This window comes from Martes martes (assembly GCF_963455335.1).
Source record: "Martes martes genome assembly, chromosome: 17".
Classification (NCBI taxonomy): Eukaryota; Metazoa; Chordata; class Mammalia; order Carnivora; family Mustelidae; genus Martes; species Martes martes.
The window spans coordinates 27,315,370-27,338,708 of record NC_137905.1 but is presented as its reverse complement, the minus strand read 5'-3'; the positions used below and the strand labels follow the sequence as shown (position 1 = coordinate 27,338,708).

Below are 23,339 nucleotides of genomic sequence, written 5' to 3'. Positions count from 1 at the left end.
TGCTGTAATGAATATCTTTGTTTAAGTATTATGTTTGCATATGTGAGAATAAGTCTTTAAGAAAAACATTCAGGAGGACAGAGAAAAACATTCAGTTAAGCACCTGCCTTCGGCTCAGGTCCTGATCTCAGGGTGCTGGGATCGAGCCCCTCATAGGGCTTCCTGCTCAACGAGGAGCCTGCTTCTCCCTCTGCCCTTCCCCATGGCTTGCACCCTGCATGCGCGCTCTCTCATGCTCTCTCGCTCTCTCTCATAAATAAATAAAATCTGGAAAGAAAGAACGAACAAACAAACAGATCCAGGAGTGGATTTGCAAGGTCAAAAAGAAATACGCAGTTTGAACTTTGATAAATATGGCAAATTACCGTCCTTATGTGTTGGACTAAATCGCTCTCCCAGCAGCTACGTGTGAGGGGGCCTGCTGCCCACACCTGCCCCAGCATGTGTGTTATCAGACTTTTCCCCATTTGCAGATCTGGGAGATGAACAGTGATGTCTCCCCCCACCCCTCCATTTCTCTTATCTTTTCAAATATTTAAGGGTCATTTGTAGTTCATTTTCCATAGACTGTCTATTCATATCCTTTTCCCACTTTTCTGTTGATTGTTAGTCTTTCTCTTATTTAGTTGTAAAAACACTGTGCATATTAAGGAAATTCACTCCTTATGAGTATATTGGCATTTTAAGTGGCTGCATAGTTGTCCATAGAATGGTGGACCCATATTTGCCTTTTTAAGCATTTAGATTGGGTCTTATTTTCTTCTACTATGCATGGACTGTTTCCTCTGTTTTATTTATATATATATATACACACATGTGTATTTTATATATATATATATATATATATATATATATATAAATGTGGAAAGAATTTAAAAATGTATATGTATTAGTTGTATATATATATATGAAGGTGACATTTTAATTCTTTCCACATTTCACACCAGATTGCTCTCAACATGGGAAGTACTTTTGGGAAAGTACCTTGATTAGGATCGGGGTGGGTGGGGCCTGTGTGCAAAGTGGTCAGCAGGGACCAGGACACGGGCGGCAGCAGGGCAGGCTCTGTGTGGGGCCTGTGAGTGGGTTTGGGTGCCGGGGGTCGGTGCTGTTTTTGCTCCCAAGAGAAGGGAGGAGAGAGAGAAGGTGGAGAGTGGCTAGGCCACGCAGGGAGGAGACATCCCCCCCACCCCACACACAGAGAAACTTCTCGGAGGTAGGATGCCCAAAGGGCATTTTTGGTGGGACGATGCCTGCTACTTCAGGGAGGTGGGTACTGACTACACCGATTCCTGCCTGGCTCCACCCAGCGATCATTAACCCCCTCCGCAAAGAGTTTCCAGAACATGTCAGGTCCTGCGCTGGGCACTGGGTTAGAGCTGAGAACAGGACAGGTCTCACTGATGTGCCAATAGAAACACAACAAACAAGTACATGACATGTGACTGCAGTGAAGAAAGACAAGTTAGGCGAGGGGTAAGTGCATGGCGGGTGCAAGGATGGTTGTGTTCGGAGAGGCACGGAACTTCCCACGAGGGGCACTGGGACAGTTGAGGGTACGCCAGGCAGGGGGCCATGGACCATGATGATGTCTGGAGGAAGAGGGAACCAGGCAGAGACAATGGCAAGAAAAAGGAGGAGGAGGAAGATTTGTTTCCGGTCTTCTGTGCTCAGAATGCTTATTGCAAGTTCATTTTCTTTTTCATGTAATTGAGCAAAAGGCTGGGCTTGCCGCAGAAGCCCTCCACCCGAGGAGACCTCTCTCTACAGCCTCCCCTCCCGTCCCCTGGGCAGAGACCGGGGGCGGGGGCTGGGGGACACTAACCTTTCCGAGGCCCTGGTACTTCGGGTGGCTTGGTGTCTGAGCCAGTTTATCTGTGTCAGGAAAGATCGGGCATGGACATCCTGCTAGCTAGAGCTTTGCTCACATTCTGGAATGTTTCCATAGGCTAGGTTCTCTTCTCAATGTGGACTTCTAAAGGAATATATAGACTCTCTTTGTTTGAAGTTAAAAAGGCACATAGCATAAAACTTACTATCTTAACCATTTTAACCACTTAATATATTCAGGAGTGATAGGCACCTTCACACTGCTGTGCAGCTGTCACCACTACCCACCCCCGGGGCTCTTCTCATTCTGTACAGTCGAAACTCTTTGCCCGCTGTCCAGTAACTCCCCATTCCCCAGCCCCTGGCCACCACCATTCTACCTTCTGTCTCTGTGGATAGGATACTCTGTGTGCCTCATGTAAGTGCAAGCATGTAACCTTTGTCTTTTTGTGACGGGCTCCTTTCATCTAGTGTAACACCCTCAAGGATTAGCCATGTTGTATGTTGCAAGATTTCCTTCCTGCTTAAGGCCAGATAGTATTCCATTGCAAGAATATACCACATCCCACTTCTCCGTTCCTCCCTTGAGGGGTACTCGGGTTATCTCCGTGTTTTAGCAATTGCACATAAGGCTGCTCTGAACCTGGGAGACTGCTTTCTGTTCTTTTGAAAAATGCTCAGAAGTCGAACTGCTGGGTTGTATGGTAATTCCATTTTTAATTGTTTTGTGGAATCACCATCCTGTTTTCCACAGCAGCTGTACCATTTTTCCATGCCCACCAGTGGCACACAGGGGTTCTGATTTCTCCACATCTTCGCTGGTATTTATTGTTTTCTGTTTAGTTTTGTTTTGTTTTGTTTTGTTTTGTTTTGATATTAGCCATATAATGGGTGTGAGGTGTTATCAGTCTCATTCTAGTTGTTGTTGTTGTTGTTGTTTAATTTATTTATTTGTTAGAGAGAGAGAGCGAGCAAGCACAGGCAGACAGAGTGGTAGGCAGAGGCAGAGGGAGAAGCAGGCTCCCCGCCGAGTAAGGAGCCCAATGTGGGACTCGATCCCAGGACGCTGGGATCATGACCTGAGCCGAAGGCAGCTGCTTAACCAACTGAGCCACCCAGGCGTCCCATCTAGTTGTTTTTTTTTAAAAGATTTTATTTATTTATTTGAGAGAGAGAGAGCGCATGTGTGCAAAGTAAAGGAAGGGGCAGAGGGAGAGGGAGAAACAGCTCTGCTGACCTGGGAGCCTGATGTGGGGCTCAATCCCAGGACCCTGGGATCATGACCTGAGCTGAAGGCCGATGCTTAATGACTGAGCCACCCAGGCGCCACCCCTCTTGATCCATCTTGAGTGAATTTTAAGTGGAGTGTAAAGTAAGGGTCAGAATTCATTCTTTTGCATGTAGATATCCAGTTTGCCCAGCATCATTTCTTAAAAGGCTGTAAAAGACTGTCTTTTCCCCCACTGAATGGTCTTGGCACCTTTGTCAAAAATCATTTGGCCATATATGCAAGAGTTTACTTCTGGGCTTTCTATTCTATTCTATTGGTCTATACCATATACCATTGACCTTGGAACAATGTGGGGGTTAGGAGTACTGACCCCTAATCAAAATCTATGTATAACTTTGACTCTTCAAATACATACTTACTGATAGCAGACAGTTGACCAGAAGCCCTACCAATAATAGAAACCGTCATTTAACTCATGCTTTCTATGTTATATGTATTATATGCTATAGTCTTACAATAAATGAAGCTTGGGAAAAATGTTATTAAGAAAATCATAAGGGGGGGCGCCTGGGTGGCTCAGTGGGTTAAAGCCTCTGCCTTTGGCTCAAGTCATGATCTCAGGGTCCTGGGATCGAGCCCCGCATCTGCTTCCTCCTCTCTCTCCGCCTACTTGTGATCTCTCTCTCCGTCAAATAAATAAATAAAATCTTTTAAAAAAAATCGTAACGAAGAGAAAATACACCAATACATTTACAGTACTGTATTTCTTGGAAAAATTCATGTATAAATGGGCTCACGCAGTTCAAACCCATCTTGTTCAAGAGTCATCTCTATGTCTGTTTTTATGCCCGTTCTACATTGTTTTGATTTAGTTGGTAGTAAGTTTCAGAATCGTGAATTATGGGTCTTACAGTTTTGTTCTTCTTTTTCAGGATTCTTTTGGCTATTTGGGGGTCTCTGGAGATTCCATATGAATTTTAGGATGGGTTTTTCTGTTTCTGCAAAAAAAATCACGGGGATTTTGGTAGGGATTAGGTTGAATCTGTAGATGGCTAATATTGACATTTTAACAGTATTAAATCTTCCAATCCATGAACTGTAACATGTTTCTGTTTATTTACGCCTTTAATTTCTTTTGACAATGTTTTGTAGTTTTCAGTGTACACGTTTTTCACCTCCTTGGTTAATTTCTAAGTATTTTATCCTTTAAAAAAAAAGATTTTATTTATTTCACAGAGAGAGAGATCACAAGTAGGCAGAGAGGCAGACAGAGAGAGAGGGGGAAGCACGCTCCCTGCCGAACGAAGAGCCTGATGCAGGGCTCAATTCCAGGACCCTGAGATCATGACCTGAGCCAAAGGCAGAGGCTTTAACCCACTGAGCCACCCGGGCACCTCTATTTTATCCTTTTTGATGCTATGGTGTGTGGAATTGTTTTTGTCATTACCCTTCCAGATTCGGCATCCTTTGTGTAGAGAAACACAACTGATTTTTGTGTGTGGGCTTTGTATACTGCAACTTTGCCAGATTCTTGTATTAGTTCTAACAGTCTTTCTAAATATAAGAATATTGTAGGGGTGCCTGGGTGGCTCAGTGGGTTAAGCCTCTGCCTTTGGCTCAGGTCATGATCTCAGGGTCCTGCGATTGAGCCCTGCATCAGGCTCTTTGTTCGGCGGGGAGCCTGCTTCCCCCTCTCTCTCTGTCTGCCTCTCTGCCTACTTTTGATCTCTGTCTGTCAAATAAATAAATAAAATCTTTTAAAATATATTGTATATCATCTGCAAACAGATAATTTTACTTCTTCCTTCCTGATTTAGATGCATTTTATTTCTTTTTCTTACCTAATTGCTCTAGCTAAAAATTTCACTACTGTATTGAATTGGGGAAAGCAGATCCCCTGGCGTTGTTCCTTATTTTGGAGAAAAAGCTTTCGGTCTTCCACCATTGGGTATGATATTTGCTGTGAGTCTGCATACTTAGCTTTCTAAATGGAGATCGTTTCCTTGTATTCCTATTTGGTTGAGGGGTGGTTTTTTTTTTTTTAAGATTTTATTTATTTATTTGACAGAGATCACAAGTAATCAGAGAGGCAGGCAGAGAGAGAGAGAGGAGGAAGCAGGCTCCCTGTGGAGCAGAGAGCCTGACGTGGGGCTCGATCCCAGGACCTTGGGATCATGACCCAAGCCGAAGGCAGAGGCTTTAACCCACTGAGCCACCCAGGTGCCCCGAGGGGTGTTTTTTTTTAAGATCATGAAAGGGTATTGAATTTTGCCAAATGTGTTTTCTGCATCAATCAAGATGATCATGTGTGTTTTCTCTTTTGTTGGTGTGGTGTGTTCCACTGATCAAGTTACATGCGGTAAACCATCCTTACATTCCAGGAATGAGTCCCGCTTGGTTATGGTGTATAATCCTCTTTTTAAAAAAAAATTATTTACTTATGTAGGTATTTATTTATTTGAGAGAGAGAATGCACACAGGTGTAGGCATTGAGGAGGGACAGAGGGAGAAAGAGAGCGACTCTCAAAAGGACGCCCTGCTGACAGCAGAGCCCAGTGCGGGGCTCGATCTCACGACCCATGAGATTGTGACCTGAGCCATGATCAAGAGTCAGACGCTTAACTGACAGAGGCACCCAGGCGCCCCAGTGTATAATCCTTTTAATAGGCTTTGCATTCAATTTACTAGTATTTTGAGGATTTTCACACTAATGTTCATAAGGGATATTAGTCTGTGGTTTTCTTGAAGTGTCTTTGTCTGGCTTTGGTATCAGGGTTATATTGACCTGATAGAGTAAGTTAGGAAGTGTTTCCTCCTCTCTCATTTTTGGGAAAGTTTGGGAAGAACTGATATTAGTTCTTCTTTAAATGTGTGATCGAGGGGTGCCTGGGTGGCTCAGTGGGTTAAAGCCTCTGCCTTCAGCTCAGGTCATGATCTCGGGGTCCTGGGATTGAGTCCCGCATCAGGCTCTCTGCTCAGCGGGGAGCCTGCTTCCCTTTCTCTCTCTCTGCCTTCCTCTCTGCCTACTTGTGATCTCTGTCTGTCAAATAAATAAATACAAATCTTAAAAAAAAATGTGTGATCGAATTCACCAGTGAAGCCATCAGGTCCAGGGCATTTCTTCATTGGGAGAGTTTGGATTACTGATCTAATCTCCTTATTAGCTACAGCTCTGTTTCGATTTTCTATTATTTTTTAGTTAGTCTTGGTAGGTTGTGTGTTTCTAGAAATTTCTCCATTTTATCTAGGTTTTCCAGTTTGTTGGCATACAGTTGTTCATTGTACTCTCATAATCCTTATTATTTCTGTAGAACTGGTACACTTTCAGTTTTGATTTTACTAAGTTGAATCTTCTCTCTTTTTTTGTTAGTCTATCTAACTAAAAGTTTGTTGATTTTGTTGATCTTTTTTAGAACCAATTTTGGTTTCATTGATTTTTCTCTATTGTTTTTCTGTTCTCCGTTTATTTCTGCTCTAACACTTATCATTTCCTTTTTTTTCTGATGGTCTTGGTTTTAGTTTGTTCCACCTTTTCTAGTTCCTAAAATTGTAAGGTTAATCTGTTGGTTTGAGACCTTCCTTGTTTTTGAATATAAGCATTTGCGACAGTAAATTTTTCCCTTATAATCGCTTTTGCTGTGTCCCTTAAGTTTTGGTGTGTTGTGTTATTTCATTTATCTCTGAGTATTTTCTAACTCCCTTGTGATTTCTTTTTTGCTCTATTGGTTGTTTAAAAGTATGTGGTTTGGGACGCCTGGGTGGCCAGGGGGTTGAGCCTCTGCCTTCGGCTCAGGTAGTGATCTCAGGGTCCTGGGGTCAAGCCCTGCATCGGGCTCTCTGCTCAGCGAGGAGCCTGCTTCCCCCTCCTCTCTCTGCCTGCCTCTCTGCTTACTTGTGATCACTGTCTGTCAAATACATAAATAAAATCTTAAAATAAAATCAAATAAAAGTATGTGGTTTATGGGATGCCTGGGTGGCTTAGTCGGTTAAGTGTCTGCCTTCTGCTCAGACTGGGGTCTAGCCCTGCATCCGGCTCCCTGCTGAGCCAGGAGCCTGCTACTGCCTTTCCCTCCACCCCTCCCCCACCCTGCTCATGCTCTCTGGCTCTGCTCTTGCTCTCTCAAATAAATAAAATATATTTTTTTAAAGATTTTATTTATTTATTTAACAGACAGAGATCACAAGGAGGCAGAGAGGCAGGCAGAGAGAGAGGAAGGGAAGCAGGCTCCCTGCTGAGCAGAGAGCCCGATGCGGGGCTAGATCCCAGGACCCTGGGATCATGACCTGAGCTGAAGGCAGAGGCTTAACCCACTGAGCCACCCAGGTGCCCCTAAATAAAATATTTTTTAAAAAATAAATTCAATTTAGTTAACATGTAGCGTATTATTATTTTCAGGGGTAGAATTTAGTGATTCATCAGTTGCATAGAACACCCAGTGCTCATTCCATCACCTAATGCCCATCGCCCAGTTACCCCATCACCCCCCGCACCCCCTCTCCAGCAACCCTCAATTTGTTTCCTGGAGTTAAAAGTCTCATGGTTTGCCTTCCTCTCTGTTTTTTTTTCAATCTTCCTCTTTTTATTCGTCAGCTTCAGTAATGTCCATTATCCTATCCTGAAGTTCACGGATTCTTCTGCCTGTCCACATCTGCCTTTGAATCCCTGTGGTGAATTTTCCATCTCAGTGATTGTACTCATCAGCTTCAGAATTTCTTTTTGATTTCTCTTTAAGTTTTCTCTTGATTGATATTTTTATTTTGTTTACACATCGTGTTCTTGACTTTCTCTTTCTTTAGTTCTTGGAGCATTTAAAACAGTTTTGTTTTGTTTTGTTTTTAAAGATTTTATTTATTTATTTGACAGACAGAGATTACAAGTATACAGAGAGGCAGACAGAGAGAGAGGAGGAAGCAGGATCCCTGCTGAGCAGAGGGCCCGATGTGGGGCTCGATCCCAGAACCCTGGGATCATGACCTGAGCCGAAGGCAGAGGCTTTAACCTACTGAGCCACCCAGGCGCCCCCTAAAACTGTTTTTTAAAAAGAGATTTTATTTTGGGGTGCATGGGTGGCTCGGTCGTTAAGCATCTGTCTTTGGCTCAGGTTACGATCCCAGGGTCCTGGGATGGAGCCCTGGATCAGGCTCCATGCTCAGCGGGAAGCCTGCTTCTCCCTCTCCCACCCGCCCTGCTTGTGTTCCCTCTCTCACTACTCTCTCTCTCTCTCTCTCTCTCTCTGTGTCAAATAAATAAATAAATAAAATCTTAAAAAAAAAAAGATTTTATTTTTTAGCAGTCTCCACACCCATTGTGAGCCTCAAACCCACAGCCCCGAGATCAACAGTTTCATGCTCAGCTAAGTGACCCAGGTGGGTCCCTCTTTGAGACCGTTGTTTTAAAATCATTGTCTGCCATTAAGTCTTTCTCAGGGACAGATTCTGTTGATTTTTTTTTTCTTCGAATGAGTCATACTTTCCTGTCTCTTCATATGCTTTGTGATTTTTTTGTTGTTGTTGTTGAACCTTGGACATTTGAGTATAATAATGTGATAATTCTGGAAATCAGAATCTCTCCTTTCCTCACAGTTTGCTGGGTTTTTGTTATTGTTTCTGTTTCTTGTGTTGGTTTTTGCATTTGCTGTGGGATGTCTCTGTGCCTAGGATCAGTCTGAGGGTAAGTCTAACATCTTCCGGTATCTTTTCTGAGTTTTCCTTGGGCATATGTGGTCATTTTCTGATTTTCTCCTTATAGTCATTTTTGAATGCCCCAGTCTTTAGTGTTTAGTTCCAGAAAGGGGAAAAGGGAAGATTCATAGTGGGAACAAAGGGATGTGGCCCTCTCAGTCTCCAGAGAGTTTAACTGGAGGGAGAGGGTCTTGCGGCAATGAGGGGAGACACGACAACAATGACTGCTTGCCTTTTTTTTCTCCACTTTGGCAATCAGAAGCAATAACCAGCAAGCAGAGCACAAATCTCCAGTATTTGGAGGACAGGGTCCTTTTCACTCACCCCGATTCTTGTAAGCTGTGTGCAGGCTGCCCCAGGAACATGGGTGCAGCTGTCCGCCATGTGGCTGGGTCTGGGGTATGGAGAGCTGCTCCCGCCTTAGAGCTGGAATTGACCGAAATTAACCCCAGTTTACCGCCCACGTGTTTCCCTGGAAGTGGCAAGCATTCAAAGACACCAGAGTTTCAGAACAGTTCTATCAGATAGATGGTTGTGCCCGTGCCAATTCTGGTCTCAGTGGGGAGACAGAGTCCTGGTGCTTCCTGCCATCTTTCCAGCACCCTCTCCCCAACCTTTATTTCTCAAGTATTTGAGACCACATTTCTACATTTCTCTCCCAAAATACTGTGCAGAGGTAGAAGCGGCAGGCCCCTGGAAAGTTGCATTATGCCCCCAACACCCATCTCCTTGGTGGAGGGATGGCACCCGTACAGTCACCAAACCTCAGACCCATGCCCCCAGACTCGTGCCTTGGTGGGTCTTTCTGCCCCTCATGGGAAAGGGAGGGAGCATTCAAGCCCTGGGGAGCTGTGACTCTGAGGCACTCAGATCTTGTCGTGGCGTCTGGTTGTAGAGAGAAGTCATCAGAAACAGCTTGCTGACTTATGTGTCTTTGTGACAGCCTTTTTCCTGCGGTCTGGAAGGTGTCCTGTGCATCTCTGGGCCTTGGGACCCAATTCTTGAAATGGATGGGTCCGCGTTTCCCCAGACAGAGACTTATCCAGTAGGAGTCAACAGGATGATTTTAGGAGGCATGCAGTCAAGGCATTCATGTAAATTGAGTCATAAAGGGAGAACGTTATCTTCTTTTCAGTTCTCTTATATCCTTCCAGATAAGTCAAGGAGAAAGTCTCAGCTGGGGCTGACCTCATGCTTCTCTCACCGGAGGCCAGGTCCCGGGCCAGAGCTGTGCCCAGACAGTGACTCTGGTTCTATTTCAACAGTATCATTTTGGTTTTGTTTTACTTTGTTTGTTTGTCTGTCTCTTTTTCGAGGGTTATCTTCTGTTCGTGGTGAACACCAGTTTAGGAAACGAAGCTCAATGTGAGATGCTTCTTAGAAAAATTTTAAGGAAATGGTTTTCTGAGTCTCAGATTAGGCAGACGTGGCCTCAGATGTGCATAGAACGACTTAGAAATTGTGTACCTCTCCCTAAAGGGTGAGATCGTGAGCTGTAAACTTCAAGTTATACATTTCTGCGATGGTCAGAACTTTTCAAATGACTGATTCTATTTTATGAGCAAAAAATCATAAAGAGCTGTGGAAATGGTAACTTTGGAAAGAAAATTATTTATGAAGGCAGTATGGTGCTTCAGTTAGGAAAAAGCCTCTGGGGTCAGCATAGGTCTTATTTTATATATTTAAAAATTTTTTCATTTGGGGGATGCCTGGGGGGCTCAGGCAGTGAAGCGTCCAATTCTTGATTTCGGCTCAGGTCATGATCTCAGGGTCGTGAGATGGAGCATTGGGCTCGGCGCTGGGCGTGGAGTCTGCCTGAGATTCTCTCTCCCTCTGCCCCACCACTCTCTCAAAAAATTTTTTTCTTTCATTTTTCCCTGTGGTGTAATTCACACCTGACGTCCTATTAGTTTCAGGTGTGTAACATAATGATTTGATATTTACACACATTGCAAAATGATCTCTGCAAGAGATGTAATGAACATCTGTCGCCACACAGTTACAAAAAACTTTTTTTCCTGGTGTTGAAGACTTTTAAGAGGTATCTCTTAACAACTTCCAAAAACGCAAGAGAGTATTGTTTTTTACCTTTTTTAAGATTTTTTTTTTTTAATTTTTAAGTAATCACTACACCCAGCATGGGACTCACAGCTCGGAGATCGAGAGTCACATGCGCTATGGACTGAGCCCGCCAGGTGCCCCTGCAATAGAGTATTATTAACTCTCGTCACTCAGCTGCGTATTACATCCCCATGATATATTTACTTTATAATTGGAAGTTTGTACCTTTGGGCCCCCCCTTGCCCATTTTGCCCACCCTACTACACCCAGCATTCCTTGGCGATTCTCTGTGTCTTTTTTTTTTTTTTTTTAATTCTCTATATCTTTTTTTTTTTTTTTCTTTTTTTTTAGGTTGGTTGGTTTGGCTTGGTTTTTAGACTCTACATGTTAAGTGAGATTATATGGTATTTGCCCTTCTCTGTCTGACTCTGGGCCCCAGAACTCCAAAACCATATTCCTCTGGGATCTTCAGCAACGGCATGGTTGGAGATAAAGAGGGGATTTCCAGACCTCAGCTTTGTTTCCATTCGGGTGTAGCTGTGCTGAGCCAGGGCCTGTGTGACAGCCATTGGCAGAGCCACAGAGCTGGAGCGCAAGGTGCCAAGGAACAGGGCAGAGGCGGAAGTGTTAGTCACCCACAGGGTTTCATCTAAATAAGGCCATCTTGGTGGCTTTCCTGTCCCCAGCCTTTCAGAGGGCAAGAAGCCCTTGGCTCTGGTTTGCTGGAGAGGCAGGGCGCCAAATGCAAGGGAACACAAAACCATTCTCCCCCGACTGGGAGTGGAGAGCCGGGTGTCATCGAACCCAGCCTGGAACATTCGTTCCCAAGCTTGTCAGCACATGAGAGAGTTCAGATCGATGCCTGCGTTCAACCTGGAGAGATGATGTTGTGATTGGTCCAGGGTGTGGCCCGTTGGAATTTCTGGAAGCCCCCCAGGATGACTCTAACGAGCAGATGAGTTTGGCAGCCCTAGACCTGGGCCTGGGAGATCCTGGGAACATGTTGGGTGAAAGTCTTCTCATGGAAGGCTCACTAGCCGCTTTGTGTGGGTGCCCGGCCCAAACTGCCGGGGCTAAGCAGGAGAGGCAAGGCCACTACTTGGTCACCTCCTGGCTCTAGGGCATGCTGGTCCCAGAGGAGGGTGCGTCTGGAAACCCTCAGGGGTCCTCTGGTGGAAGGACCAAGCCTTTTGTGCAGGAAGGCAGTGGGGGTGACGGAGGTGACTTAAACCAGTGGTATGGGCCGAGACCCAGATTCCACAGTCTGCAGTGATGAGAAGAGAGAGACCTCCTTGGATGCGGGGCAGGGACAGCCTGGGCCTGAGGCCCAGAGTGCAGACAAGGGCTTCTCTGCCCTCTCCGGGTCCCTCCCCGCCCCCTTCCCCATGCCCCAGCTGCTCACTCCACCCCCCCAGAGGGCTCCAGGGCCTGGAGATGTTTGGTCAACTGCTGATTCTGTGGCTCTCTAGCCGTGACCTGGCCAGTCTCCTTGCCGCTGGGAACCTCGGCATCGATCAAGCGATATGACCGAGCGTGAGTCCTGGGGACCCTAACGTTGTGAGGACAATGAAGATGATGGTTTTCAAAGGCACAGTCAGCCCACATCCTCCCCGTGTGGAAATGTGCTGCATCCAGGACCCCTGTTGCCTGTCCCACCAGCTTTTGTGGGTGAGGGCGGAAATGGCTGCTGACATCTCTGCAGCTGTGTGCTCTGGGGCACCCCCCCATGAGACGGGGGCCACTCCTGGGGTGGGGCTGCGTCAGCCTCCTGGAAAGAGCCCACCCGGTCATCCGGTCAGGCCAGCCATGCCTGTGCTGCCCAGTAGCCGTGAGGGACGCTCAGTCTCCCCATCTGTAAAATGGGCCTGGCACGGACTCGAAGCCAGGCCTCTTCCAGCTCCGTCTCCCTTTGCCCCGAGGCTCAGGCATCCTCTGAAGCCTTGGACTGTAGCCAGCCACCCCTGGGGGAGGGCAGGGGCCACAACCGCTGCCGTCACCCCTGGCAGGGGTTGGCATGGGGCATTCTGGGAGGACGTGAGGGCCCCTGTGGGTCTGATTCACCCCAGGGTGGCCAAACCTTTCATAGGGCCCCACCAACCATGGCCTTTCTGCTGCTGACATTGGACGTGAGCCCTTTTTACCTCTGTCCCTCTCTCCCCATTGGCCATCCTCAGCTGCCCCTTCTGTCCTCGCTTCTCCCACCCGGGCCCAGTAGCCAGGGACAGAACCGGGCCTGCCAGTGCCGTGGGGATGGGGCTTCCGTTGGCTTGACCCTCCCCACCGGCCCCTGGGCACAGGAAAGGCAGGTGGGGTCCCCCCGGAGGGGACAAGGAGATGGGTCCCAACAGGCCAGTCGACAAGAAGACAGGTGAGCCTGGCCTCCTGGGGGCTCCCCCATAATCCAAGCCTGGGAAGTCAGGACGAGCAAAGTAACCAAAGGAACAGCACTCAGAAGTCTGTGACTCGAGCCGTGTCCTCTCTGCCATCCCTCCCTTCCTTCCTTATACCCTGGGCTGGGCTTACAGAGGAAATAACAGCAGAGCCATTTGTAATCAGAGTCAGCATGTCCGAGCCTTTCTCACGGGCCAGATGCCTGCTTCATCTCCCATTGACCTTGCCTGGTAGATGATCGTATGCCCATAGCAGACTCTGATGATGATCCTTCTCATTTACCTGCTCCCCCCTCAGTCAGCCAGCGTTCCCATCCCCCATCCACTGTGGGCCTAAGCCGCCAGCATCAGCACCCTTCTGGAAGGCTTACTAACCTTGGCTAATAGCAATGATCTCCTACAGTGCCTCCCTCCCCATCCGTTGGGCATGACCCACAGGCAACAACTGACCGATATGGGAATGTAACAGCCCCGCCTCCCTGCCTCTTGATAGGACAGGACAGACTCTGTGGCATTGTTCACACTCCAGAGCTACCCCCCTCCCAGCCCCCACTGTGTATCAGGCTGAAACAAGACTTCCCTTACCCTCTCAATAAATAACGTTTACAGGGACCCCTGTCTCAGGCTCTGCTTCTAAAAGCCTGATCTAGAAAAATCCCCCTTCTACAGATGGGAAAACTGAGGTGCTAAGAGACAGTAATCCGACTAACGCCACACAGCTGGCAACTAGCAGAGGTTCAAATCTAGGACCCTGGTGCAAGGCATTTGCTCTGATCCAGAATCGGGCCCTGCCCTGGCCCCCAAGCTATTGCTGGCGTGCAGAGGGGAGCCGGTGGGCTGAGAGGACATGGCAATGCGGGGCAGGGTGACCTGCATGGAGGAGAAAGAACAGAACACTAAGGAGTGAAGGGCAGCGGTGGGGGGGGGGGGGTGGTGGTGGCTTGGTCTGGGAAGGCAGCTTGGAGGACTTCCTGGAGTTGAGCTGGGTGCAGAGGAGGAGTTTGCCAGGTGGGGGGAAAGGGGGAGGGCATTGGAGGCAGAGGGTGCGCCAAGCGGGTGGGATGGGGAGGTGGGACCTTGCGTCCTGTCCCATGGGCAGGGCAGCAGGTGCGTGAGAGGGCTGGGAGGTGGCCAGCAACCCCATGGCAAAAGACCGTTTGTTTATTCATCCTTTGACCCTTTCCTGGCCCCCTCATGTGGAGGTGGCACCTTCTTTGTGGTGGATGTATTAACGTGGTGTGACTTTATCTGAGAGGTGGCGGGAAGCTGATAGGCAGTTCCAACAGAAACGAGGCCAGGCCAGACTGTGGCTGAGTGTTTGAAATAACTGTGGCCAGAGGAATGTGCACACATGTTACGAACGCCATACCGTGTCATCCCACATCGCTCAGCCTCGTCCGTTTTGATGCCTGCATGGAATTCCACCATTCAGCGACATTTCGAGTTTTTGCAGTCTTTCACTGCTATAAGCAAGCCAACACTAAGTGTTCCTGAACATATGTTATTTTGCACGTGACAAATAGGTGCGTGAGCGCGGAATTGCTGGTTGTGGTTCCGTGGCATTTGCGATCTTTGTAGATCAAGTTGTGTCGGTGTACACTCCCATTAGCAAGGCATCCAGACGCTTGCTAATTCTCAGCCTTGCCAGCTGTGCAATTCCCCTGACAATCTAAGAGCTGGGAAACTGTATGTCTCTCTTAGTTTTTCACATGTGTTTCTTTCACTTCCTGTGAAGTTGAACATCTTTTTGTATACACTTCAGAACATTCGTGTTTCCTTTTCTGTAAACAGTTCAGGTTCTTTGCCAACGGTCCTATCAGGTCGTTGGTCTTTTTCTTATTGATTTGTACTCACTCTTGATATATTAAAAGCATTCATATCTTTGCGATGCAGCGTGTAGACTTCTTCCCAGTTTGCCATTGGTCTTCTCGCTTTATTTGCTGTGTTCTTTGGCAATACGGGAGTTTTAATTTATACCTGATCAATTTCGTTCCCTTTTTTTCTTTTACGATTTCTGAGTTTTGTGTCATGCCCAGCTAGACCCTGTCTATTCTGAAATTATTTTTTAAACCTTTTCCCCATGTTTTTTTCTAGCACTTAAAAAAAATTTTAACAGCTTTGTGGTGAAATCGTAATGTAGAAAAAAGTGCAGAAAATTCAACGTACATCTTCATGAATTGTTATAAAATTGAAGAGCTGTAGTCTAGTACTTTTACCATTTAACTTTTCACATTTAAATATTGGCCCCATCTAGACTTTATTTCGGCATAACTTGGGGGCTCGAAATCTGTATTTATTGAAAAAGAGTAACTTTACAAATGTCATGGAATATTTTAAAACTTGTCATATGCCAAGCGAGAAAGGAAAATCTCAGCATACTTCCCTGAAGCAGAAATTGCATAGGAGTCATTCTTTGTACAGCCTAGTAAAACAAAAGATTAATGGCAAAGGTTTAAAGAATAACTTAGCCTCCATTAAATGACTCACTTCAAAATTATAATTACAGGGGTGCCTGGGTGGCTCAGTCATTAAGCGTCTGTCTTGGGCTCAGGTCGTGATCCCTGCATCGGGAGGGAGCCTGCTTCTCCCTCTCTCACTCCCCCTGCTTGTGTTACCTCTCACTGTCTCTGTCTGTCAAATAAATAAAATCTTTTAAAAAATTATAATTATAATCTACTTGTAATGTAAATTTGTTATAAACTTGACAGAAATTCATGGAAATTGGCCAAAAGTCGTTTCTCTTATTATTTTTTAAAATGGAAAGACTAGAAGTTATTTAAGCGAGAAACTCACTCATAAACTTAATGAATAACAGTCTCAGTAAATCAAGGAAGAGAAGTCAGGAGATAAAAAAAATTATAAAACTAAAAAAGAGAAATTTCCACAGAACCGATAAATCGAAATGAAAGTTTTGTTTTGTCTCTTTAAACATGAGAGACAGCCGCTTCTGGCCAATCTAATAAGGAGGAGAAAAAAAAAAAAAAAGCAAAAGAAACTAAATTAAATGTGAAGAGACAAGATTTCTAAGTCCAGGAAAAGATCATATGTAACTGTGTGCTCTACTGTTTGAACATTTTTTTTTTTTGAGAGAGAGAGGAGAGAGGGAGAGAGAGAGCGCGTGCGCGTGCGCGTGCTCGCTGGGGGAGGGGCCGAGAGAGAGAATCTCAGCAGATCCCCAGACCCCGCCCGAGATCATGACCTGAGCCAAAACCAAGAGAAGGATACTCAATGGACTGAGCCACCCAGGCGCCCCTCACGTTTGAGCATTCATGACAAAATGAACAGTTTTCTCAACTGTGAACGTAAAGCACCAAACATAAGGTGCCAAAAGTTAATTTTTTAAAAAAAGGCAACAAATAAAATCTTTATTAAAAAAGTCGAGGGGGCATCTGGATGGCTAAGTGGGTTGAGCTTCTGCCTTTGGCTCAGACCATGATCCCAGGGTCCTGGGATCGAGCCCCGCATCGGGCTCTCTGGTCGGCAGGGAGCCTGCCTCCCCCCCCTCTCTCTGCCTGCCTCTCTGCCTACCTGTGATCTCTCTCTCTCAGTGTCAAATAAATAAATAAAATCTTAAAAAAAAAAAGCAACAAATGAAATTTTTAAGTTGTCATGTTTGGGGGCGCCTGGGTGGCTCAGTCCATTAAGCATCTGCCTTCTGCTCAGGTCATGATCCCAGGGTGCTGGGATGGAGCCTCGTGTTGGGCTCCCTGCTCAGTGGGAAGCCTGCTTCTCCCTCTCCTCCCCACTTGTGCTCTCTGTCGCTATCTCTATCTATATATCTCTATATATATATCTCTATCTATATATCATAGACATATCTCTGTCTGTGTCTCTCTCAAATAAATAAACTCTTAATAAAAATAAAGTTTTCATGTTTGTTTTTTTTAAAAAAACTGTTCAAACAATCAGGTAGCGTTGGAAAGGACTCTGGCTCTCATTTGGGGTGGGGGAGGGTGCTCTGCATGACGGAGGCACCTGCCGTGGGTCACAGCCTGACGGGGACACTCTGAGCCTCCGTGGAGGATGTTGGGGCCGGCAGAAGAGGTACCAGGTCTCCTGGTCCAAAGAACCCAGTGAGAAATGGTGGCAACGCATTCAGGCAGCAGCCGCGGAGGAAGTGAGAATCTGCAGTACATATGGAAAAAGTTAGCCCTCCTTGGCCGGAGGTCCAGGAAGCAGGAGGCCAGCCTTCAGGGACGTGGGAAGGGCGGTGGTGGAAGCAGGCAGTTCGTGCGGGAAGAGGAAGGTCGGGATTGCCGTTTGGGACTTTGACACTTTAAAGTGCATACAGGGATGGGGCACTTGGGTGGCTCAGTGGGTTAAAGCCTCTGCCTTCCACTCAGGTCATGATCTCAGGGTCCTGGGATTGAGCCCCACATCGGACTTTGCTCAGCGGGGAGCCTGATTCCTCCTCTCTCTCTGCCTGCCTCTCTGCCTACTTGTGATCTCTCTCCGTCAAATAAATAAAATCTTTAAAAATAAATAAATAAATAAATAAGTTAAATAAAATGCTCACAGGGCATCCGAGAGTTAGAGTTGTGAGAGCTGAAGTCGTGGAGGCCAAGAGGCCCTGGCCCGGCGTCTAGCCTGTATTCTTTATGCTGTCTGTTCACCTTCTTCAGCTCCTTTTCCAGCGCAAATGTCATTCTGTCCCCATAACACACACACCAACGTCCAACTAAAAAGTAGAATAAAATATGTCCTTAATAGGTATGAATTCCTTCTTGATTTCAATTTTTAGGCTCTCTCTGTCATACTTGACGTATGTGTTTATCCTTATTGATTGCCTTCTATTTCTATTTTAGTTTTATTATGTAACCTAATGGAGGAACTTCCGTTTCTATGAGCCGTCACTGATCATTTCTTGTGCTTACTTATCACCACGGATTTATCTTCTTTACACAATGAGGCAACATTTACTCAATTTTTTAAAAGATTTTATTTAGTTATTTTAGAGAGAGGAAGCAAGAGGGGGGAGGGGCAGAAGGAGAGGAAGAGAGAGAATATCCCAAGCAGACTCTACACCGAGCACAGAGCCTGACACGGGGCTCGATCCCACAACCCCGAGATCGTGATCTGAGCTGAAATCAAGAGTCGTGTGCTTAACCGACTGAGCCACCCGGGAGCCCCTTCTGGTTTTTAATGTGAATGTCTTTATGTTGTTTTTGTTTTTGTTTTTAAGATTTATTTATTTGACGGACAGAGATCACAAGTAGGCAGAGAGGCAGGCAGAGAGAGAGAGGAGGAAGCAGGCTCCCTGCTGAGCAGAGAGCCCGATGTGGGGCTCGATCCCAGGACCCTGAGATCGTGACCTGAGCTGAAGGCAGAGGCTTAACCCACTGAGCCACCCAGGCGCCCCTATGTTTGTTTGTTTTTTTTTTTATAAAAATTTGCCTATTAAAATGTTTGCATGTAAAACTGGTCCAAAAGAGTACAGCGTAGAGGATTCTCCTTTGTCTGGGTACCCCATCCCCCCCTCCCCGAGCGAAGTCCTATCCCTGGTCTGTTGTGTAGCCCTAGAGTTGGTCTCTGTGTATGCAAACACACACACACACACACACACACACACATATGCAAACATTTACTCAGTGATATCCTTGGGAGCTTTTTTGCTTGGCCTAACATTTTTATGGTTCATCCTTGCTCTAGTATCTGTACTTTGCTCCTTTTTATTGCTGAATAATATCCCACTGTAGAGATAGACTGTATTTTACTTCTCCATCCATGAGCTTCTGGACATTTGCATTGCTTTCACTGTTGGGCTGTTGTGAATAATGAACATTCGTGTACAGATTTTTGCGTGAATGTCCATTTTCGTTGCTCTTGGAGAGAAATCTGAGGGTAGAATGGCTGGGTTCTGCGGTCACTCTGTGGTTAGCATTTTAAGGACCTGCCACACTGTTTTCCGAGGGGGCTGCTCTGTGTTCTGTCCCCCCAGCAGGATATGAAGTTCCCATTTCTCTTCATCCTCACCAACGCTTGTATTGTCTTTTCCTTCATTATGGCCCTTCGGTGGGAGTGTGAGATGCCTCCTGCTTCCCAGACAGAACATTTTCACTCCATCCCTTAATTAAAAAGTAATTCCTTAAATTTAAAACACTTGTATTACCGTGGGTGTTAATACGATGTGTTTTTCCATATGTCTTGTCTTAATACCATTGATTAATGGGTGTGTTTTAGGTGCGTGTGAAGCTACTTTGATTCTGTTCCTTTGGCCATTTTTTTCTGTTTTTAACAGTTTTACTGATATGTGCTTTAATAAGATGCCCTGTGATGTTTGAAAGCGTCTCCACTACCGCCTGCCTCTCCCAACAAATAGTGCTGGCTAGAATTGTCTTCCCTTTCTGGTTCTTATCTCATTCAAACTTAAACTGTTTGTTATGAAATATTTGAGGTATATAAACACTTGTCATATCTGCCCTTTTCTGTCTAAATGACTTGTTATAATTGGATCACGTCCTCCCGAGTATCCTGCTCTAGTGTAAGCGGCTCCAGCTTACATCCACATGTTAACTCAGAGGGGGTTTTCTTCTTCAACTTTCTGTGGTCACAGGGAGGTTCATCTTGGTCATTTGGGGCTGCCGTAACAGAATCACTCCAGGCTGAGTGGCTTACATGACACGCATTTGCTCCTCGCAGTTCTGGAGGCTGGGAAGCCCTAAGCTCAGGGAGCCCACAGATCTGGTGTCCGGCAAGGGCTTTCTTCCTTGGTAGATGGCCACCCTCTCTGTGTATGGTGGTGAGGCGGGGGCCAGAGAGAAAGCAGGCTCTCCCCTGCCTCTATCTTGTAAGCTCCCTGAGCCTTCCCGAGGGCTCCATCCTCCTGCCCTGGGGGCCAAAGACCCCACCTCCAAATACAGTCACACTGGTGATGCAGGCTTCAACACACAAATGGGGGGGGGCGTGGAGGGGGCACAAACCCGTCTTGTCTTTTTTCTAACAACAGTGGTTAAGGGGCACCTGGGTGGCTCAGTGGGTTAAAGCCTCTGCCTTCGGCTCAGATCGTGATCCCAGGGTCCTGGGATCGAGCCCTGCGTCGGGCTCTCTGCTCAGCAGGGAGCCTGCTTCTCCTTCTCTCTCTGCCTGCCTCTCTGCCTACTTGTGATCTCTCTGTCAAATAAATAAATAAAATCTTTAAAACAAAACAAAAAACGACAGTGGTTAACCTCTCTTGTGTTTAGAAGGCTCGGTATTTATGTGGATTTATCTAAAGCGCCAGAACTTCTTGGTTCCCTCCTTCCCTTTGTAGATACCCAGGCCGTGCACACCTCCTCTTCTGCCTGCCTGCCTTGCCTCTACTTTCCAGCCGCCGTTCTTCTCGTCCATTCTGTATTGTTAGACAACATCTCTCTCAGGCCTGTGAGCCAGGGTGTCATTTCATTGTGCTCTTGGTGAGGCAGTGATCAGTGCCTCTGGGTTTTCTTGTTTTTTTTTTTTTTTTTTTTTTTTTTTTTTTTTAAATTTTTTTTTTTTTTTTTTTTTTTTTTTTTTTTTTTTTTTTATTTATTTGTTAGAGAGAGAGCGAGCGAGCACAGGCAGACAGAGTGGTAGGCAGAGGCAGAGGGAGAAGCAGGCTCCCCGCGGAGCAAGGAGCCTGATGTGGGACTCGATCCCAGGACGCTGGGATCATGACCTGAGCCGAAGGCAGCCGCTCAACCAACTGAGCCACCCAGGCGTCCCTGGGTTTTCTTGTTAAGAAGAATGTTTATTCTTGGGGCGCCTGGGGGGCTCAGTTGGTTGAGCATCTGCCTTCTGCTCAGGTCACGATCTCAGGGATCAAGTCCCACGTGGGCTCCCTGCTTAGCGGGGAGCCTGCTTCTCTCTCTCCCTCTGCCCTTCCCCCCCCCCCCACTCATGCTCACTCTCTCTCACGCTCTCTGTCTCTCTCTCAAATAAATAAAATCTTAAAAAAAAAAAAAGAAGAATGTTTATTCTCAACTGCCTCAAAAATTCTTCAGATGTAGTAAGAAACAAGATTGCAAATCTTGCCCTGTGGGGAGTTTACTGGGAAAGGAAGTTGGCATTGGTGGTGAGGATTACTCCGTTTTCATCCAGATGAATTAGCTGTCGAAAGTCTGCTGGATTCCAAGGGCCTACTCTGATGGCACAGGTCACTGGAAGGCAAATGTCCGAGTTGGAGGAGGAAGAAGGCCCCCTTGGGGCCACATGTGGCAGGAGGTGACACCAGCAAGGGTTGGGCTGTGCATAGTCCAGGGGCAAAAGGAGATGTGGCTGGGGAAGGATTAGATCTGTGCTTGAGGGTAGGGGCCTCTTATGGGTCGAATGCCTCCGAGGTGTCTCCAGAGGATTTGGGATTTGGAATATTAAGGAATACTGAGGAAAGTGCCCTGTCTCCTCTCTTTAGGACCCTACCCAAAGAAGCAATGTGCAAATGCAGCTCAGAGCATAGGACTTGGCTCAGGAACTCATGAGACCGTCTCTGCTGACACCCTAGAACATCTATGATGAACCAGGAGGCCAAGTAGGTGACTTTTACCCCTTACCTCCTCTCTTTCCCTCCCATCCACTCCCTCACTCCCTTACTATCCCTACCAAGACTGCTCCCTACCTAGATTTTCCTCCCTGGGCTGCCCCTCATACAACAAACCTCCCCTTAGTCACCATTCAGCTTGAGAGTGAAGGTCATCAGACACAGAAGATCAGGGAGGGCCTTGAGACAGAATCCAATGTACCCATTTTATAGATGGTGTGACTGGAACCCAGCTCGAGAATAGACTTGCTCAAGGCCAGACCATAGGTGAATCAGCTAGGATAGGCTAGTTTATGGTCCCATAACACCCACCAATGTCCTGGTAGCTTAGGACAATAAGAGCTTATTTCTGCTCCTGCTTCTTGACTCTTGTCAACCAACTAGGACCTCTCTTCCACATTATCCCCTTGCTGGGCCCGGGCAAAAGGAGTAGCCAAGATCTGGAATAGTGCTGGTCCCCAGGGTAAAGGAAAAGAAAGAACTTCGTGAATCACATGTTGGAAAACTTCTGCGCAGACATGACATGAGTCATTCTTTAGCATATTTCATTGACCAAAGCAAGTTTCGTGGCCATGGCTGACTTCAAGGGGGCAGGGGGGTGCCGTCCAACCACGGGTCTAGGAGGAAGAGAATACCTACCACAGAGAATTACAGGTACAGAGCTGGGTCAGGAACACTAGTCTTCCTACTCTGGGGCTGAGGATCTTTCTATTGTAGTCCTCTGTCTCCAAGGCTCTTTTCCATAGAAGCCTCAATGACCGATAATGATGTAATGGGCTTTTTCTCTCGCGGGTGGTTTTCCTGAAAGGGCGTGATGCCTTACCCCAAGGGGACCGAGGCTTAATGGCAGAAGCAAAGGCATTGTGTCATACTGGCAGGGTGGACACGTTTGGGGGTTAAGGATTCCCCCAGAATTATACCACCTAGACACTCTTCACGTCCACCTGACACCTGGCTGTCCTGGCTGATTTCTTTATGGGCATCGTGGACTTGGAACACCATAGCCCAGAAAAGAAGCTGTGTCCTCGGCCATAACCACACCCTCTGACCAAGATCACACCAAGTCCAAGGACTTAGTCCTTGTCTGCTGCCATCTAGGGCTCCAAGGCCTCCGAAGTTTACTGACCCGACAGGCAGCCAATCTCAGTTCTGAGCCTGGCTCTGCCATGGACCTGCATGATGACCTTGGGTACATCCTTGGCCTTCGTCTTCCCATCTGTTCAGTGGGGATGGTGATCCCTGCGGACCGCGTGGATGTGAGCGTGTTTCATGAATTCTAAAGCTCTGTGGCTGAGCGAGGAGCTATTGCTACCAGTCCAGGTGCCAAGGGATGGCCAGAGGGGGCTGGGGACACATGCCCTTGCTGGGAGTCAAGGGGAGCAGATGGAGTCTGAACCCCGGGACATACAGTCCTGCACCCCAGCCCCTGAGAATTGGTAAGGCTGCTCCTCCTGGGTGAGCCTCCCACTCTTTTCAGATTTGGGAGTGTGGTCTCTACAGTCATGAGGATTATATGAGACACGTAAAGCACTTAGAACCGTGCCTCGCCCATAGTCTGTGCTTTCTAAGGGTGTGCTACTGTTCTTAAGGAAATAGTACCAGAAAGTAGATTTGGAGGGACCACCAGTTAGTTAAATCCCCAGTTTTTGGACAT

At 46.7% G+C, this 23,339-nt stretch overlaps 1 protein-coding gene across 1 annotated transcript in view; it reads left to right on the top strand.

The window, feature by feature from the left end:
- The window catches only part of NLRC5 (NLR family CARD domain containing 5), an 83,967-nt gene that overhangs the window by 4,417 nt on the left and 56,211 nt on the right, over positions 1-23,339 (top strand). The window contains exon 2 of the mRNA XM_080828032.1: positions 21,560-21,676. The gene's annotated coding sequence lies outside the window, so the exon portion shown is untranslated. The remainder of the gene's footprint in view (positions 1-21,559; positions 21,677-23,339) is intronic.